Source organism: Dermacentor silvarum, chromosome 2, assembly GCF_013339745.2.
Source record: "Dermacentor silvarum isolate Dsil-2018 chromosome 2, BIME_Dsil_1.4, whole genome shotgun sequence".
NCBI classification, from domain to species: Eukaryota; Metazoa; Arthropoda; class Arachnida; order Ixodida; family Ixodidae; genus Dermacentor; species Dermacentor silvarum.
Window position 1 is genome coordinate 174,255,887 of NC_051155.1, and position 7,226 is coordinate 174,263,112.

The following is a 7,226-nucleotide window of genomic DNA, read 5'->3' on the forward strand; positions in this document are numbered from 1 at the left end:
CGTGCCCACCGAAAGATTTCCACGTCCAAGCGCTGCAGTGTCTCAAACGCACAAATTTTGGTCGGAGCACACTCAGCTCGTGGTAACAGCAAAACTTCACTCGCCTGACCTTTGTTTGCCAGAGTGTACCAACAGGATATAGTCTGACAATCTTTCAAAACAGTGAAGCAAAATTTATTAGTTAGTAGTAAGAATGGGAGAGACGAGGTTTACTGACTTCGGAAAATGAAGAATTATCTGCGAACTAGAATATGACAATTCTGGATGCGATCTGAGCCATTAACTTCTTTGTGCTACTTCAAGTGAAAGTAGACCATCAATTAAAGATGCACGCAGCAATTTATTTGGTCTGAAACATACATTCAGATGGTAGCTCCACATTCATTTGTCAGTGAATTAAAGAAAAAAGAAACCGTGACTACGCTGCGCGCGAAGTCCTCTGCCTGCCCTTACTGTGCCTCTAGAGAACGCCTTCCTTACACTGATCAAACATTTCCGTCCGTCAGAGTTATATCACGACGATCGCTGCGCCGTAGGTGACACAACGCAAGCGGAGAGCAGAGAAAGAACCTGTTTTCGTGACCTGTCGCTTGTATTAAAGCCGTTGTAGCGAGGGCAGCACGCACGGCACAACGACAGCTCGTGGAAAGGACGAAAAGCAAACGCACAGTACATACTCGTTCGATTTCATCGATACTCTCCCTCTCTCTTGCGTAGGGCAAACATGCGTACCCGTGCTAAATCCGCGGGAGAATCACCTGGATCCTACGGAGCGCACACGCTCACGAAAAATGCAGCTGCGAATACACACTGAGCTAAACAAGCGCTGTTGGCATGAAGCAATATATGGTCTAGCACGTTGTGAACTTAGCTTTAACCTCCTCTCAGGCCCGAAGCCAGGAATTTTTCTCGGGGGGGGGGGGGGGGGGGGGGGGGGCACTTGCTGAAGGCCTCGACTATGTGAGGAAAACACCTATTTTTCAGTAATTATTTTCGGTGAAGCATGGAAAAATCACAATTTTGTGGGGGGGGGGGGGGGGGGGGGGGGCTATTTCCCCCTGGCTACGCGCCTGCCTCCCCCCCCCCCCCCCATTTTTTTTTATTATTATTATTAGCTTTACTCACTGGTTTCGGTTTTCCAAAAGAAAACTGAAACCGGCTTGTGACGTCACGCAGTAGCACCCAATGGTAGAGATCGGTGTAGAGTGTACTAGACAATGGTCGAGTGGGCCGAACGGCGCTCTCCCGCTGAGGCGCCGCGTGTGGAAAAATTATGCGAGGGCGCTGCGAGCGCACTAGATTTTAACTGGATTGGGGCGGAGACGCGCTCCGCGGCATATTCAACGTACTTTCGCTGCGGGCGCCGAGGCCGATTGCGCATAGTACGCTCTTAAAATAGTGCTTTATTTCAACTGCACCATTTTGCCCAACATATATATTTTAGGCATGGATTATACAACGCAACGTCTTCAATTTTGCTGTCGTTGTCAAGCGCCTCGTCTGCTAGCGAGCGCGCGTTCGCTACGCGGACACTGGTGGACGCCCAGTTTTTCTTGCAGAACTAGCCACTGTAGCAGAACGTCTGTGCAGTAAATTTTTTGTGTGTTTTAGTTGCTTTGGTGCGCCCATGACTCTTGGAGGCCGGTACCAAATGTAGTTTTAGCCAAGTGAACTGCTGTTTTTACCACTGTCTTCTAAAAGTAACTGGTATCTCTGCAACATAAAGCTACGTAAGAACATTTTATTATTGATATCGTGTCATTTTACGCGCGCTTCTTGTTTGTGGATATTGATCAGGGACAATGATCGAAGAAAACAATATTAGAGTGAAATAAACCAGGTTTATTAACTGCGTGGCGCGAAGAATGGCGAATGTACTTCCCGGCAATTAAATCAAAGGGTACATAGACTTATATATTCACGATATATGTGTAAGGACCGGAAAAAAATAACAAATATTCTAAATGCACTAATTGAAAAAGTGAGAACTCCCGACCGGAATAAGCGCACGTGTTAATTTGCAGTAACAAACACACTTCTTAGTGAATACTGCACATAAAACTCTCATTCGCAGAAATTATATTCATAGCACGCAAAACCATCTTATATATATATATATATATATATATATATATATATATATATATATATATATATATATATATATATATACGCAAGTGTTATTTGTATACTGTACGACGCCGAATAGTCGTTTCCTTTCGAATGTAACGCATAACAGAACCATTGCGCATGAAGTCTCAAAGGTGAGTGACCGATGCAAGTGAGGACTGTTATTCCGAATGATTGTGCTGCCGGGTAGTCGTGGCTGTTGCGCAGAGGCGCAGTTCCTGGGAGAATTAACGCACGGGTGTTAACAAGTCCTGCTTAACAAGTTCCTAGCTGTCATTCAATATAAACACCCCCGTTTGGGGGCAGCCTGTAAATCTGCTAACTTGATTCAGGCAAGGAAAATTTTTTGACAGTCTCACCATGTTTGCAACCCATTAAAAATGGGTGCCCCATGTGGTACCACACTTATCTTCAACGAACGCAACAGATCTGCACATATCTCTACGTGTATGTGAGTCCTTTAATTGTTTCATGATGGTCGTTATGATAGTGCACCGGATAACTGAAAGCAGCCGTTTATATTATACAAGCTGCTGAGTTGAGCGGTCATACATTTGGGAACGGCATTACATTTACGTATGAAATATAGGATAAGCGTAACATGTTTTTTTTTTTTTTTTCGGAAATCAGACTCGAGAATAATTTACAACTATTTTATGTTTACACCCCTATAAAAAAGCCGAAGAACGCAGCCACATGCTTTTTTCTCTCTTCTTTAATTTAAATAAATTCTTGGGTCTACGCGGTAAAACCACGATATGATTATGAGGTTTAGTTTTCACCACCTGGGCTTCTTTAACGCGCACCTAAATATAGAATTAAGTACACGAGTGTTCTTCCATTTCGCTCCCCTCCAATTCCGCGACCTGGGACGGTATTCTGTAAGAGTCCAATGAGCGACAGCCGAAATGGGCAGTCCACTAATTGGACTCTTACAGAATATCGTCCCTGGATTGAACCCGCGATTTCCATGGAGTTTAGCAGCCCAACGCCGTGCACACTATATATATCCACTAATTAGGCTACCGCGCCATGCTTTCTTTCTTTCCTTCTTTTTTTTTTTTGAGTATTGACAGGAAAAAAAAATTCCACGCACGGCTTATATACGGCCAATAATGAGCCCATAGAATGACTAACTAAAACTGTTTTCGGCGCTCGAGGTCCTACCGCAATTAATGACCCCGTACCAATTATTCCGCATTCTGTTCCGCGAGGAAGGCGGAAATTTGAATGGAATGTTGCGCTGCAGTTTACTGTTTTTTTTTTTTTAGATCTATAACAATCCTTCCCGTAAATCTGAGTACAAGGCGCCGGATGGGGCAGATATGCTGTGTACTTGTTTGAAGCGGCAAGCAGGAAGGTTACATGTGTTTCTCCGTCTGCGTTTCGCAAGACCTACTGATTGAAAACTATATGCGCAACCTGCGCAACAATACGCACGTGAGATACATGCTGCTTGAAGAACGAGAAAAATATTTGTTCGCCAAAGGGAACCGTACAATAACATAGTAGAATGAAAGCCGACACTGCCCGCCGCAATGCACGCGCATCACCGAGCGGCATTAAAAATGAAATAAAGAAGAGAAAGCAAGGAATTCTTAAGGCGTAAATACATGTCATATGCAATTATGAACACTATTTGAGCGGTCTGAACGCAAATATCAGCGCGCGAAGTAGTACGAATGACCCTGCCGAGCTGTATCGCCAGCAGTTTCAAGACGGCGCGACCTTGATGCGGCCCAATCCACTTCGATCGCAGCGCCGCCACAGTATTTTTCCACATCGGGCGCCTCACTGCAAAACATGCGCCGCCCCAGCCGCTCGTCCCACTCGACCGTATTCTAGTGGTAGCTCGCATAGTGCGCACTTCCCCTTCTCTCACAAGTCACGACACACACACCCTTTCGTACCTCTGCGTGCACATAATTGTTTCCAACTGCCGGTTTGACTCTTTACACACTGCACCAGGTTCAACGCTTATTTGCTTTGAAGTCTTTTTCTACGATTGGTGCAGGTACTTAGAAATTATTTGCTAGTGTAGTCGACAGTTTAAAATTTTGCTTCGCTTGAAGAATGGCCTTCAATAACCATCTGCATGGAATCGTCAAATTCGGCGTCCTTTGACTTCAATTTAGCTTTTTTTTATCCTGCATTATTCCACAACTGTGCAGAGTAACTCGTCACTTATCTTTTAATTAGACGCGAGAATTTCTTGTCTGTAGTGGTCCGTCAGGAACCTACAGCTTCACCTGTTGAAAGATCGAGCCAGATTTGTGTAAAATGGCCATTACCAAAGGACCAACGTTCTTTGTGGATTTGACGCGACTAACAAAAATATGAATTGCTGCACCATACAGATGTCATATTAAAAAAAATAAAAGTGGAAGATAAAAGTCAGTCTATGTGACATGTGGCAACAAGTATTGAATAAAAACGTAAAGGATCAAAAATGCGGACAGAGGAAGCAATACACCCAAGAGCTGCCCAAGAGTTTGGTCATGTCGTACCAACGTGTCCAAACTGACCTTGTCAAGCTTCGTCCACTCAAGAGCAATGTCGACTCGCAAACATAGGTGTACACTACTGGACCACTCAAGGGACTACCATCCCGTTTGGCAAGCCACATCTTTTGTACCACGACCTAATAGCTGCATTCATTGGCAGCTGCACACACATTTTGTACGTAAACAGCATGACAGGTTTTGTGTGTACTGTAAATGATCACATCCTGCCATGTGATGCGTGCTACAATGTGCCACAGAGATCATGAATATGTTATAACGAAGTACTCCAGACAAGATTTAAGTGTCCTGATCTTCAGTACATCTAGAAATGTGTAGCAGAAATGAGTGAAACTTTTGCACAAAACTGAAGAAAAGTCGTGATGTGCAAAAGCTTTTTGCAATACTTGCCTTGCTTAAAAAAAAAAATCCAAGTTTACCCAAGCACAGTTCTTTGTATACAGTTAAAAAAAAAAGGAAAGCTTTATTTCTGAAAATATCTTTTAAAAAGCATCACCAGAAGCACAGAGCATCTTTGTACAGCACACTTTGTAACAATGTATTAAACAAAGGTAGACGTGGTTGAGTGTTAAATGTATACAATTTTCAGTTTGTCTTTCCATAATCCAGCATTACTGTGTGACAGTGTTGTTTTTTCCACATTCACTGCCACTGCCCCGGACGGGAAGCAGATTTGTCATGGTCCACAGTCTCTGGAATGGAGGCCGCTCAGCCGAACCTGATGCTCTGAATTATCTGGAAAATTGCTGAAAAAAAAAGAAAAAACCACACACAGAGAGTTAAGTACAGAAATGGCCAATTTGTTAAGAAATTACAAGTATGTTTGAAATACTGAAAATTTTGGTTAAGTATTGTAAGCCGTTAATAATAATGAGGAAACAGTAATGAAACTGGCACATTCTATCTGGAGAAATGATAAGACAAACACTATCTTGAGACAGTGTCACATTATGCATCCTACAGTGAACAAGGATCATCACATATGGCCGTTATTAAATAAGTACATGATCCACCTAAAACACCATTGCACTCCATTGCTTAAAACGAGAACCTGTGTACGGGAACTTGGAACAGGTACTGACGAACACATACTGGTCTGCAGGAGCACAGGTGCGTGGCGCAGCACAGAGATTGAAAAACATAACCCACGCTGGACATTGTCCAGTCATTTGCCTCTGCTGAAGATACTACAGCCTACGGTAGTTATTTTACCTTGCAGCTCTCATGACTATGCTTGTGTTTGGCTTGGTTTATACTACAAATCTCTGCATGCAAGCTATGTATGCACTACAATGATGCCACTAATGAGCTGAGCTTAAATTTTCAGCTAAAGCAACAGGATGAAACTGTGCCACTAAAGTCACATGAATTTAAAAAAAAAGGAGCACCCCTAAATGAAATGCACTGTTTAGGCTAAATGGGCAGAATAGAATAGACTGTACTTCTGTGCATGACAAAACATCTGTGTCCCCAGACATGTGTAATCAACAGTCACTGATGTGAACAGGAATATATCACACGTGTACAGAGTAGAAAAAATTTGCGCTATGAAAACCTTAAAGAAAGGTTAAGACACTTTCATGAACTTGTAACCTGAGGTTGCAAAGGAGCCAAGAAAAGGTGGAAAAATGTAAATGGGTGTTGTGAAGCAATAAAATGTGGCATAGAGCCACACAATTAAAAAAGTTACCAGCAGAATCGCACATGTTAATCCAAACTAAAAGTAAGTGCCTGCTCCAAACACTATCTGCGCACTATGGTATATTGAAAAGCCCAGATGTTAGAGGTACTGCTTTTGTTAAGCAAGACAGTGAAGATATCTATCACCTCCCTCTCCCAACACTGCTCTCTAGGTGAAAGACAAAAAAGGCAGTGGCTGATGCAAGTTCACTCCCAATTCTACAGAGGCAATGCCCTCTCCCCCATGTCTTCAACCATACAATTCACACCCTGTCGTGCATCAAAACAGTACACATGTTACTTTGGTGTTCACAAATACACTTACAACTCTGCCGATTAGAAGGCAGTGTTGTCCCTTGAGTTAACTAGTTCCTGCTTTTTTTATAACACTCCTCAGTGATTCTTAAATCTATAACATTATAGACATACACCACTATCTGCATATATTTAAAGATAACCGAATAGGCCCGTGTTTCTTTGGCAACTATTTATTGCAGCGTATTGCCAGAAAAGTTCAGGGAGAATCTGCAGCCGAGGCACCTTTGTTACTCAGTGCTATGTACAAATGGGCACATATTGCAATTTCAATGCTTTTGTGTGGCTGTGCAAGGAGCTACACAGTTGTTATACTGCTTGCCACAATCTGCTGAACAGTTCTTGACTCAAAATTGGACAGAATTTGCCAGCTGATCAGCTAACACGACAAACTGTACAGTAAAACTGTCATTTGAACACACACATGCATAGGAGCTTTACCTACGTACCCCTCATTTAATCAAGTTTTCAGTAGACACTGCCAGGTTACACCAAGGATTTAGTGAACAAGTAACCTTTGGTGAACAACCTTGACTTATGTACAGTGTGAAGCACCGATTAATCTCGAAAACTCCCTGC

The 7,226-nt window shown here is 42.8% G+C and overlaps 1 protein-coding gene across 1 annotated transcript in view; it reads right to left on the reverse strand.

The window, feature by feature from the left end:
* LOC119440572 (collagen alpha-1(VII) chain) overlaps window positions 1-7,226 on the reverse strand; it is a 267,441-nt gene that overhangs the window by 160,902 nt on the left and 99,313 nt on the right. The window lies entirely within an intron of this gene.